The sequence below is a fragment of the Balaenoptera borealis genome (genome assembly GCF_965194805.1).
Source record: "Balaenoptera borealis genome assembly, chromosome: 5".
NCBI classification, from domain to species: Eukaryota; Metazoa; Chordata; class Mammalia; order Artiodactyla; family Balaenopteridae; genus Balaenoptera; species Balaenoptera borealis.
In genome coordinates this window covers 129606176-129620071 of record NC_138862.1, presented here as the reverse complement: position 1 = coordinate 129620071, position 13896 = coordinate 129606176, and the positions used below count along the sequence as shown (strand labels likewise).

At 37.9% G+C, this 13896-nt stretch overlaps 1 protein-coding gene across 3 annotated transcripts in view; it reads left to right on the top strand.

Annotated features, from left to right (window-relative positions):
• PPP2R3A (protein phosphatase 2 regulatory subunit B''alpha) overlaps positions 1-13896 on the top strand; it is a 206310-nt gene that overhangs the window by 26351 nt on the left and 166063 nt on the right. The window contains exon 2 of one of the 3 annotated variants that reach the window (XM_082393423.1): positions 5485-5639. The exons of the other annotated variants lie outside the window; for them this stretch is intronic. The gene's annotated coding sequence lies outside the window, so the exon portion shown is untranslated. The remainder of the gene's footprint in view (positions 1-5484; positions 5640-13896) is intronic. 3 annotated transcript variants of the gene reach the window in all.

Here is a 13896-nt window from a genome sequence, read left to right as displayed (position 1 = left end):
AAAGTGACTAAAAGTCACTTTCAACTGATGACCTTGCTTCCTAGTTACAGAAAAGAAATAGAAGAAAAAGAGCTTTCACAGGCTTTCACAACCATACCTACCTACTACTTGTAGTAGTATCCGTATACTCTGCTTTCTTTCCTGTTACTGTGAAAGAACTAACCTAATAAGTACTTTGTAATTCTTTCTCTTATATCAGTTTTACCCTCTCTGAATCATTGTCTTATACATGAAAATATGCTTGTATTTCCCCCATCTTAAAAATAATCCTCCTTGACTCCACTTTCCCCTCTCACTATTGTCTTGTTTCAGTTAAACTTCACAGCAAAACTTCTTGGAAGAGTTGTCTGTAGTCTGTTGCTGGTTTTTGTCTTCCCATTCTTTTTTTGTACCCAAACCAGTCATATTTCTGCTCCCAAAATTCCATCAAAACATTTCTCTATAGTTATCTGACTTAACAGTCAGGAGCAGAGTTAACCACTGTCTCCTCCTTGTAATACCTTCTTCACTTTATTTTAAAATACTTGTCAAGAACTATGCAGATCTAAGATTTTACCCTATTTGTAAGCTAACAAGTTAGCTTGCCAGTTTCATGAATGGTGGTAGAAGACACAGGACTTCTGCATCAGAGACGAAAGACAGTTTATTACTTACAGCAATAGCAGTAGCCAGAGTAGGAGTCTTTTTGTACTGGTTCCCTTAGCCCTAGTTACTCTGAGGCAATGTGAAGGGGGCCAGACTACACCTGCCCACATGGTGAGTTGAGTTATTAGAAAGGAAACCTGATCTTAGAGAACCCAAATATTTTATAATGGTCAATAAGCATGCCTTCTCTTTGCTCCAGAGGGAGATAGTACCAAGTTTTCCAAGGCTGTTTGCTATACAGACATTCTTGAAAAAGACCATACGGGACTATCATATCATATAAAATATCATATCACTGACTATCAAGACAGGCAGTGCCTTGCTTGCAATGTGTACAGAAACATGAGAGACCCATGGAGAACTGTCTCACAATTCCTCCCTCTCTGACCACTTCTTTTCTCTCTCCTCTCCTTCACTTCCCCAGACTCTAGGTCTGGGCTGTCTAGTACTATAGCCACTAGCTCATGTAGCTATTTAAATTAAGTTTTCAGTTATTCAGTTGCATTAGCCATATTACAGGTGCTTAATAGCCACATGAATGGCACAGATATATAAATATTTCATCATCTCAGAAAGTTCTATTAGCGCTACTCTGCATGTTTGAGTGCTCCTAAGCTCAGCCTTTGGATGTTTCTTTCTGTATTCTATTCCTATATAGAAATAGAGATTTCTATGGAATCTTGTAGAATAAGATTTATTATAGAATAAATATTTATATATATTTCTCTCTCTTTTCTTTCTATATTCCCTCCCTTGGTGATCTCATCTAGTCTCAAGGCTTTAAATATGACTCTCAAATTTGTATAATCCTAAATCTCTCCCCAGAAGTCCAGATTTAATTCTTTAATAGCATTCTGCACACCTTTACCTGAATGTCTAGTAGGCACCTCAGAAGTAACGGCCAGAACTGAACTACTGACCTTCTTGCCACAGCTGCTCCCTCTCCCACCAACAAATCTGTTCTTCCTGCAGTCTTCCCAGTATGAATTAAGTCAGTTCTCTTCTTCCAGTTGTTCAAGCAAACAAACAACAGTTTTAAAAAAATCAACCCTTAGATTCATCCTTGACCTCCCTCTTTTCCACAAAACCGACACATCTGTCCCATTGGCTCTTGTTTCAAAATATATGCAGAATCTGACTTTTCACCCTTCCCCTGCTACCACCTGGTCCAAGCCAACATCATCTTTTACCTGGATTATTCCACGAAAATTTGGCCCCCTTTTTGGTCTCCCTGCTTCTACTCTTGTCCCCTGTAGTCTGTTCTCATAAGAGCAACTAGAATGGTCTTGTTTAAAAAGTTAAGTCAGATCATGAATTTCTCTGCTCAGAATTCTTTAGTAGCTTCCTATCTCACTCAATAAAAGTCAAAGTCTAGTCACACTGGCATTCTCACTCATGCTAAAATATTCAAGACATGCTCCCACCTCAGAGCCTTTATAGTTGGTGTTCTTTCCACCACTTCCCCCCCAATGCAGCTCCACACATGTGCTTTTTCCCTCATGATACTGACTTATTGAAGAGACCAGGCCAATTGTCTTATAGTGAGCCATATAATGAATTTCTCTGTTTACTCATGGTGGTGTGTAGCTTATTTCTCTACTGCCTGTATTTCCTATAATTGGACATTAAATCTGAAAGTTTGATTAAAGCTAAATATTCTTGGCAAGAAAAGTCCATACATGATATTCAGTCTTCATATTACATTGAATTGGAAGGTACATATCTGATTATCCCACCATTAGTGATTCTAAGTTTAACCAAGGTGTTAAGGTGGTAACTTTCAGATCCCTCTATTATAAATTTGCATTTTTACCTTTGTGATTAACAATCTGAAGGGTGAATGTTATTTTTTTAATCGTGTGATTTTTAAGAATGTTTTTTAGCTATATAAGTTTGTTTTTTCAAATGAAATATTCTTTAGAGATCCATCCAATATATAAAACAGGTAACAGCAGAACTATTCTAGTTGCAGTGGGAAATGGCTAGTATTGGCAGCTTCCAAGGGAACTGTGACAAGCGCAGTTTGTAATTCACAGAGCCCAGCCAAGTGCTGGAGGAAACGGAGGCCCAAAGAGGATCCATGAAGTCTTAAGGCAGCCTAGCATCTCATGAGAAAGGCTCAGTGCGCTTTGTGTTAGAGCACAGTGTGGGGAGCTGTCACTTCCTGGGAAAGCCGAGGTTATGGATGATCACTAGAATGGCACTTGGTTTTTCCCTGGCAGTCCACCCACTGTTTTTAGTTGTCTGAGTGCTGTCTTTGACATTCTATCTGTTCTGCAGATGTGAAGATTTGAAATTACTTCATTTTTAGTGTGTGTTGGGCTGCAGACTTTTTTTGTTTCCCTTTTGGAAATTCTTCATCCACAAAGAATTCCAGAATCAGACATTATTCATCTTATGTCTGGAACACTAAAATCTCATGAGCTTCCGTATGTCTTAACCTCTTTCCACCTTTAGAATATTGAAAATGCTGCCACAACTGAAGTCAGTTTTATCATTTCCTTGCTGCTTGCTTCCTTTCTGCACCTTATTTATCGTACAGCCTTAATGTGCCTTTGTAAAGAACTGAACAAGTAAATTTGGTATATCCACAGAATGTATCTAAGATGTATGGTGTAGATTTTTATTTTCATGAAAAGAGGTCTCCCTATACTAAGTGGAAAAAGCAAATAATAAACTATAATTGTCTCACTTTTGTTAAAAAAATTAATATTCACAAAAATCCCCATGTCTATTTCTGTGAATGTTTATGTGTGTGTTGAAAGTCAAAAAAGGCAAAAATGTTCATATTGATATTATCTCTGGGTGTAATCTTTATTTTCCTCTTTGTATTTCTCTTTTTTTTTTTCCAGCAATCGTGTCTTATTTCTACAGTCATTACTTTTATAAAGATTAAAACTGTTTTTTAAAAAAATAAGCAATAATAACTTTGATCTGTCAAATCCAAGCTACGTTGAAGGCGATTCCAGGCTCCTCCTCTGCTTACTCCATCCATGCCATCTGTTGGGATTTTTCCCTGTTCTCTTACTGTCCCATTCAAGCAAGTTTTCCCCTGACCCAGGCTTGTATTTATTTTACTCCAGGTTCCTGGTCCTCTCCTAGAATTGCACACTTGGCTCTGGAGAGATTCTCTGTTCACTTGTACCCAAATAAACTTGTCAGAAAAGGAAAGGAGGATGCAAAAATTATGTTCTAAAAGGAACTGTCACTAGAATGTGATCAAGGCCCAGAAGTGCCCCAATATATACCTGTTGAATGAATTGATCTATTCTTTTTTGTCTCATTTATTTTATAAGTTCCTATAATCAGGAGCTTTGCTTGTTTTCTATAATGCCCTAAACATTTTGGGTACTTAATATACATTAATGAATAGTCCTTTTTTTTTTTAAAGATCCATAATTTACCTAATAAAAGTGAATGTAGGATCTGTTGTCAACTTTGACCAGAATTTGTGCTTGCACAGGGATACAGAAAAGAACAGGATTTAAAGATAACTTACATTCAGCTCGTACTCATAGATTTGTGATCGTGGATAGTCACATAAGCCTCTGAGCTTCCTTCATTTATAGCCTCACTGATTCTCTTCTGGACTCTCTTTGCAGAGGCCTTCTGCCTGGTCTGCCTGGCTTTGGTCTTGCTTCCCCAACTGTGTCCTCTGCAGTGCTACACAGTGATACACCCACAGTGTAAATCTGACCTGGTCCCCACCACCCCCGACTGACATCTCTCAGGGACTCTCTGATGCTACATTGCCTCCCACCCAACCCCCACCATTTAGCGGTAGCACCTAGAAGCCTGTCTTCAAACTTGCCACTGGAATAACACCAAACTCCCAGTAGCTCCTCACACCTCCCAGGCCTCCCGGGGCCACCTCCTGCCTTGCTCCATTTGTCCACCAGGCATCTTCCCTTTCTTTCTGCAGCCACTGCTTCTGCTTAACTCCAGACTGGGCTTGGCAGTCCTCCTCTCTGGGGTGCCTTCCTTGATGTAAAAGATATTCTGTTTCTCTGCCCACTCACACTGCAAGCTGTTTGAGGCAAAATTATAGGATTTGTAGTTCCCTTGTCTTGAAGAGTACCTGGCAGCATTCAAATGTTTATTAAACTGTATTGTATATATGTTCTTCTAAACCATCCAAATGATTTTTTTTTAATTTATTTATTTATTTTTGGCTGTGTTGGGTCTTCGTTTCTATGCGAGGGCTTTCTCTAGTTGCAGCAAGCGGGGGCCACTCTTCATCGCGGTGCGCGGGCCTCTCACTATCGCGGCCTCTCTTGTTGCGGAGCACAGGCTCCAGACGCGCAGGCTCAGTAGCTGCGGCTCACGGGCCCAGTTGCTCCGCGGCATGTGGGATCTTCCCAGACCAGGGCTCGAACCCGCGTCCCCTGCATTGACAGGCAGACTCTCAACCACTGCGCCACCAGGGAAGCCCCATCCAAATGATTTTTATTTACAGAATGTGATTTCATTTTTATATAATCTCCTCCAAAATAAGAACAAGGCTTAGAAAAGGAAAATATATGAATTAAAGTAACTTAAAATACTACCAGCAGTCAGAGATGACTATTTTTTGAAATATAGAGGATTTTTTTAAATTATAAAATGGTCAAAGTTTAACCTCCTGATTTTCCTTTGGAGCCAGTACTCCAAGAAATTAGTAGCTTTGCAAATTACATGCATTAAAAATTAATAGCCAGTTCATTGTACTTCCCACATCAAAGAATACAAAATAGTTTTCTGGTAAATATATAGCTTTTTTGTAATTCAAAACAAGAAAGAATTTTTTGCTTTTCTCATGTTCCCTAGACCCCAGAGCCATCTTTTGTCCTATTTTTCCAGAAGAGAAGGCGAATCCCAGTGAGGGAAGTGACTTGACCATCTTAGTGAGCTGGTCAGTGCAGAAGCAGAAGCTGGGAGGAGGAGCCCCTGACTGCCCACCTGGTGCTTTTCCCCTCAGGCACATTTCCTCTTTCTCCACTGGAGTAAAGATAAAAGTAAGTTTTTAAGCACTTCCTAATTCCTGTATGCTCAAATTAGACCTGCTGCTGAGATGTTCTTATTTTACTTTTAGTCTCATTAAGACATTAGCCCTAAACCTAGAGCATTAATTGTTCTTTCATGTTCATATGTATAATTTCTTTGAGCACCAGAAAAATATTGCCTTCTAAGAGATTCCTTAATTTATTTTCTCAACTATTTTTGAAGTGAACACAACAAATAAAATATTCCAGGTCTCCTTTTTTATCCTGCAAATACATATAGTATATGTTTTTGTATTCCTCTAAATTGTACTCTTGGGATCAGTTTCCTTACTGAGTCATCCACCACTGAGCGCCCGTGTTTTCCAGGCAAACTGTTATATTATTTCTAAATGACTCATTCCTTCTGAATCATCACACCTTATGTATTCTGTTAAATAAAAAGTTTTAGGCACTTTTCTACAATTTTTCTTCTTCCAGACTTCAAAATGTCCCATTTAAATGACATGGCTATTCAACCAGTTTTCCCTTGCATCTACGATTTATGTGGATCATTTTCTTCTTGAACCCTTTCATCATTTGAGATAAGCAGAGGAAGTTCTTTACCTCATACCCTCTGCTCCAGATGTTTCCTGAAATAGAACACATAAATAGCAACATGAAAATATGTGTAACATCATTCTCTGTTTTCCATCATTATATTTATGTTGCTTAAGGTTTTATTAACTTCCCAAATTTCTACATGAATTTAAGGAGAAACACCTGTAAAAGAAAAGTATAGCTTTAATGTTTGTTGGTACACAAAATCTTTGGAATTCGGCATGTTGGAAGAATGTAGCACTTTCCTCCCTTGACTTCCATGTCATATTTGGCTGGTTCTCTTCCTGTCCTTTGGAAATTCATTCTCTGTCTTCTTCCTTGAATCCTTCTCCTCACCCTATACATACCAGCCTTCCTCAGAGTTTTTTTTGGGGTTTTTTTTTTTGTCTCATTATTCTCATATTCTTTTTTTTTTTTTTTTAATTTTATTGGAGTATAGTCGATTTACAACGTTGTATTAGTTTCAGGTGTACAGCAAAGTGAATCAGTAATACACATACATATATCCACTCCTTTTTTTTTTTTAGATTCTTCTCCCATATAGGCCATTACAGAGTATTGAGTAGAGTTCCCTGTGCTATATAGCAGGTTCTTATTAGTTATCTATTTTATATATAGTAGTGTGCATATGTCAGTCCCAATCTCCCAGTTTATCCCTCCCACCCCCCATCCCCTGGTAACTATAAATTTGCTTTCTACATCTGTGACTCTACTTCTGTTTTGTAAATAAGTTCACTTGTACCCTTTTTTTTTTTTAGATTCTACATATAAGCGATATCATATAATATTTGTCTTTCTGTGTCTGACTTACTTCACTCAGTACGACAATCTCTAGGTCCATCCATGTTCTGCAAATGGCATTATTTTGTTCTTTTTTTATGGCTGAGTAATATTCCATTGTATATATGTACCACATCTTCTTTATCTGTTCTTTTGTTGATGGACATTTATGTTGCTTCCATGTCCTGGCTATTGTAAATAGTGCTGCAGTGAACACTGGGGTGCATGTATCTTTTTGAATTATGGTTTTCTCAAGGTATATGCCCAGGAGTGGGATGCTGGGTCATATGGTAGTTTTACTTTTAGTTTTTTAAGGAACCTCCATACTGTTCTCCATAGTGGCTGTACCAATTTACATTCCCACCAACAGCATAGGAGGGTTCCCTTTTCTCCACACCCTCTCCAGCATTTATTGTTTGTAGATTTTTTTTTATTGGAGTGTAGCTGCTTTACAATATTGTGTTAGTTTACACTGTACAGCAAAGTGAATCAGCTATATGTATACATATATATCCCCTCTTTTTTGGATTTCCTTCTCATTTAGGTCACCACAGAGCACTGAGTAGAGTTCCCTGTGTGATACAGTAGGTTCTCATTAGTTACCTATTTTATACATAGTATCAGTAGTGTATATATGTCAATCCCAATCTCTCAATTCATCCCACCCTGCCTTTCCACCTTGGTATCCGTACATTTGTTCTCTGTGTCTGTCTCTATTTCTGCTTTGTAAATAAGATCATCTATACCAATTTTTTCAGATTCCACATATATACGTTAATATACGATATTTGTTTTTCTCTATCTGACTTACTTCACTCTGTGTGACAGACTCTAGGTCCATCCATGTGTCTACAAATGACCCAATTTCATTCCTTTTTATGACTGAGTAATATTCCATTGTATATATGTACCACATCTTCTTTACCCATTCCTCTGTTGATGGACATTTAGCTTTCTTCCATGTCCTGGCTATTGTAAATAGTGCTGCAGTGAACATTGGGGTGCATGTATCTTTTTGAATTATGGTTTTCTCTGGGTATATGCCCAGTAGTGGGATTGCTGGGTCATATGGTAGTTCTATTTTTGGTTTTTTAAGGAATCTCCATACTATTCTCCATAGTGGCTGCATCAATTTACATTCCCACCAACAATGCATGAGGGTTCCCTTTTCTCCACACCCTCTCCAGCATTTATTGTTTGTAGATTTTTTTGATGATGGCCATTCTGACCAGTGTGAGGTGATACCTCACTGTAGTTTTGATTTGCATTTCTCTAATAATTAGTGATATTGTGCATCTTTTCATGTGCTTTTTTGGCCATCTGTATGTCTTCTTTGGAGAAGTGTCTTTAGATCTTCTGCCCATTTTTTGATTGGGTTATTTGTTTTTTTTGATATTGAACTGCATGAGCTGTTGTATATTTTGGAGATTAATCCCTTGTCAGTTGCTTCATTTGCAAATATTTTCTCCCATTCTGAGGGTTGTCTTTTTGTTTTGTTTCTGGTTTCCTTTGCTGTGCAAAAGCTTTTAAGTTTAATTAGATCCCATTTGTTTATTTTTATTTTTCCTCAGATTTTTGTCCTTGACTCTTTTCTCACCTATGCAAGTTCAGTCTTGTCCACTCTTGTGGCTTTAAAACCTTTATCTGGTGCTTACTCCCAAGTCTTTATTTTCAACTCCTATCTCTACTGAATGGGAATTCAGTATATTCATCTGAATGGGAAATATGTCTCCTGGATGCCCCACCAAAATAACACATGCCTGCAGCTGAGTCTGTCTCCCCTACACCCTTGCCCCCCAAGCCTTAGCACACAATAATCAGCTGCAGCCTCATTTTTACATATCCCTAGAACCCATTTTTTAAAATTTGTTATCAAATATTACATATTCTCATATTTAAAGTGTCAATCCTTAAAAGACCTTTTGAAAATATCAGTCTCTCCTCCCAACTAGGCCTGCTCCTCAGAGACAACCACTGCCAATTTTTCTTAGCTATTTCTTCCATTATTTACCTTCATATTTATAAATGCATATATATTGCAACTTCATCATTAATTAATTTTAAACCTTATGTCTTGCTTTCCTGATATGAATTTCAGTTCTCTCACCCCTATTCCACCACATTAACAAAATAAAGGGTAAAAATTATGTGAGCATATCAACAGATGCAGAATAAATATTTAACAGAATTAAACCACCTTATGAATGGATTAAAGACCTAAATATAAGACCAGACACTATAAAACTCTTAGAAGAAAACATAGGCAGAACGCTCTTTGACTTAAATCACAGCAAGATCTTTTTTGACCCACCTCCTAGAGTAATGGAAAGAAAATCAAAAATATACAAATGGGACCTAATGAAACTTAAAAGCTCTTGCACAGCAAAGGAAACCATAAACAAGATGAAAAGACAACCTCAGAATGGGAGAAAATATTTACAAATGAAGCAACTGACAAAGGATTATTCTCCAAAATACACAAGCAGCTCATGCAGCTCAATACCGAAAAAACAAACAACCCAACCCAAAAATGGGCGGAAGACCTAAATAGACATTTCTCCAAAGAAGACATACAGATTGCCAACAAACACATGAAAGGATGCTCAACATCACTAATCATTAGAGAAATGCAAGTCAAAACCACAATGAGGTATCACCTCACACTGGTCAGAATGGCCATCATCAAAAAATCTACGAACAGTAAATGCTGGAGAGGCTGTGGAGAAAAGGGAACCCACTTGCACTGTTGGTGGGAATGTAAATTGATACAGCCACTATGGAGAACAGTATGGAGGTTCCTTAAAAAACCAAAAATAGAACTACCATATGACCCAGCAATCCCACTACTGGGCATATACCCAGAGAAAACCATAATTCAAAAAGATACATGCACCCCAATGTTCACTGCAGCACTATTTACAATAGCCAGGACATGGAAGGAAGCTAAATGTCCATCAACAGAGGAATGGGTAAAGAAGATGTGGTACATATATACAATGGAATATTACTCAGCCATAAAAAGGAATGAAATTGGGTCATGTGTAGAGACATGGATGGACCTAGAATCTGTCATACAGAGTGAAGTAAGTCAGAAAGAGAAAAACAAATACCATATGCTAACGCACATATATGGAATCTAAAAGAACGGTACTGATGAACCTAGTGGCAGGCAGGGCAGGAATAAAGACGCAGACATAGAGAATGATCTTGAGGACACGGGGCAAGGGGAAGCTGGGATGAAGTGAGGGAGTAGCATTGACATATACACTACTACATGTAAAATGGATGGCTAGTGGGCAGCTGCTGCATAGCACAGGGAGATCAGCTCAGTGCTTTGTGACCTAGAGGGGTGGGATAGGGAGGATGGGAGGGAGGCTCAAGATGGAGGGGATATGGGGGTATATGTATACTTATAGTTGATTCACTTTGTTGTACAACAGAAACTAATACAACATTGTAAAGCAGTTATACTCCAGCAAAGATACATATTTTAAAAAAAAAAGCTTATGAGATTTTTTTTAAACTCTGAACAAACTAGAAATAGAAGAGAACTTTCTCAATCTGATAAAGGGTATCTACCAAAACACCTGCAACTATCATCATATTTAATGGTGAAAGACTTTTCCCTAAGATCAGGTACAAGGCAAGGATTTCTAAACTCACCACTTCTATTCAATATTGTTCTGAAGATCCTAGCCAGTGCAGTAGTCAGTAAGGCAGTAAATATTGGAAAGGAAAAAGTAATAACTCTCTAGTCTCAGACAGTATGATTGTCTATATAGAAAACCCCAAGGAATTTACCCCCCAAATACTATAAGTGAATTTAGCCAGATGGCAAGTGACAAGATCAATACACATAAGTCAACTGTATTTCTCTATACCAACAACAAACACAATGGAAAATGAAATTAAACTAACAGTGCCATTTGTATTAGCATCAAAAAATATGAAATACTTGGGAGTAAATTTAATAAAAGGCCTACAGACATTGCTTAGAGAAATAAAAGAGCATCTAAATAAATGGAGAGATACACTACGTTCATGGATTGTGATGACTGGAGACTTGATATTGTTAAGATCTCCATTGTTACCAAATGGAGATTTAGATTCAATGAAATTCCAATCAAAACCCCAGCAGGTTTTCTTTGTGAAAATTGGCACACTGGTTCCAGTATTGATATGGAAGTACAGAGGACCTAGAATAGCTAAAACAAAAAGAAAAAAATGGAGGATTTACATTATTATTTTAAGGCTTACTATAAAGCTACAATAATTATGACAGAATGGCATTGGTGTTTATAAAGACAAAAGAATAGAGAATCCAGAAATAAATCCATATATATGGTAATTTGCTTTTCAACAAAGGCTCCAACATAATTCATTGGGGACACGATAGTCTTTTGAACAAGTGGTGCTGGATGATGGTCAAACTCAGCTCGTACCATACATAAAAATTAATTCAAAATAGATTGTAGACCTAAACATAAAACTTGAGACCCACAATAAACCTTAAGAGAAAACATCTGTGTCCTTAAGATAGGCAGAGATCTTAAGACAGGATACAAATGTATTAACTATAAAAGAGAATTTGATTAATTGGATTAATAAAATTAGAATTAAAACCAAAAGCTACTGCTAAGAAAATGGAAAGGGAAGCCACAGACCAAGAGATAATATCTACATCTAAAATATGTAAATGAACTTTTAGAACTCAGTCAAAGACAACCCAAAAGATTTGAATAGAAACTTCACAAAAAATGATACATATGAATTGCTAATAATAAGCATATGAAAAATGCTCAATATCATTAGTTGTCAGGGAGATGCAAATTAAAACCACAGTGGGATACCACTTCACACCTGCTAAAATGGGTAAAATTAAGGAAACTGACAAGTATCCAAAAGGTTGTAGAGCCACTAGAGCTCTCAGGTGTTGCTGATGAGAGCGTAAAATGGTAGAACCACTTTGGAAAACTATTTTACAGGTTTTTATAAAATTAAAGTACACTTCTCATGACTCAGTATTTCCATTGTTAATTACCCAAAAGAAATGAACGCGTATTCACAAAAAGACTTTTTACTTGAAGGTTCACAGCAGTTTTAATTCATAATAGTCCAAACTAGAAACAACCCAGATGTCCATTAACTGAATAGATAAGACAAATTTGGGTGTATTTAATTATATATCAATAGAATATCTACTAAACAGTAAAAAGGTATATACAAATGATGCATGCAATAACATGGATGAATCTCAGAACCATTGTTTGAAGTGAGAGAAGCCAGACTAAAAAGTATACATCTCATGTGATCACATTCATGTGAAGATCTAGAACTGGCAAAATGAATCTATCGTGATAGGACTCAGTCAGCAGTTGTCAGGTATTGCAGCATAGGAGAATTGATTGGGAAAGGGCACAGGAATAGTTTTAGGGTGATGTAAATGTTCTTTCTTTTTTAGGACAGTGGTTACTACACAATATGAACATTTTTACTGTATGTAAATTATACATTAGTAAAGCTGATTTAAAATAAAAGTGAGGCTCTGAAGAGCTGAGAGGAAGCTCTCTGTTTTAGAGTAGCATTTGTCACTTAGTGGGCTTCATGTAAGGTGATCATGTGGATAGATGGGATTTCCTCCAGAAAAGGATTCTTTAATCCATAGTGGGGGCTGGGAGCTGGAGGTAATAAGCCTGGTTTCTGGTGACCTGGACTTGGGCAGGGGAAAGGGGGCTGGTGGACTTACTCAGAAAGTAGACTTTTACTCAACTTTAAGTCCTTTACCACCCTCTCTGTGTGTGATGGCCCTGGGGTTGGTGCTTTTCTGGTTCAGTTTTTTTCACCAGCAAATAAGATTCCTGTCTTAGCAGGATGAAGGAGGGACGATTTTCTGAGTTTGTGGAGTAGTGGGGAGAACTCTAACTATTCCTTTGCAGACTTTCAAACAGTCCCTCTGTGTTCAGTCCTTTACCCTAGCCCATTTTTTGTGGTACTTGGTACCTCCTAACCTGGGCCTTTGGGGGTTGTGCAGGGAGAATTGGTTTGTTTGCCATTAGTATCCCTTCCTCCTCTATTCTGCTAAGTCATTGACCATTCTGCTGCTGTTTTCTATCTTCATATACAGTGATTTGGGGTTACGGGTGTCACTTAGGTTCTTTGAAGATGGAGTTTACACTCCTATTTTTGTTCTTACTGTTTGGAGGAGGACCTTAGAACTGTAAAATCCATACTGTACATTTTCAACTTCAGCAATACCAAACTCCTGCTAAGTCTCCAAACACACAAGGTTTTTTCATATCTCTGTACCTTTGTAGAATTCCTTTTTGCTTATAAGGTCCAGTTTAATCTCTTCTTCACCTGCTAAGGCTTTTATCTTTCAAAATCCAGTTCTCCCTCCTAACTTTTCTTGTTGGCTGCCTCTGTACCTTTATTTCACAAGAAATCCACTTCATCAGGAAGTTTACTCTGGAGGAATACCAGGAGTCACTGGAAAGTACTTGTTAGAGTAATCATACACTGATTAAAGTGAAAGTGATAGGAAGTGTTGAATGAACTCTGAAATTGCATATGAACCACTTAGACAGAAATTGGGAAAACAGACCCTGGCCCATTGCAGGGATGAAAGAAGCAGGGAAGATGAAAGCCTTGGGGGAGGTGGGCGGGCAGTGTGCAGCAAGACCGGAGGAGAAATAAATGTAAACATTCAATATTTATTTATTTTATTTTATTTTTTTGGCTGCATCGGGTCTTAGTTGCAGCACGTGGGATCTTCGTTGAGGCGTGCAGGATCTTTCATTGCGGCACGGGCTTCTCTCTAGTCGCGGCGTGTGGGTTTTCTCTCTCTAGTTGTGGCGTGTGGGCTCCAGAGCACGTGGGCTCTGTAGTTTGCAGC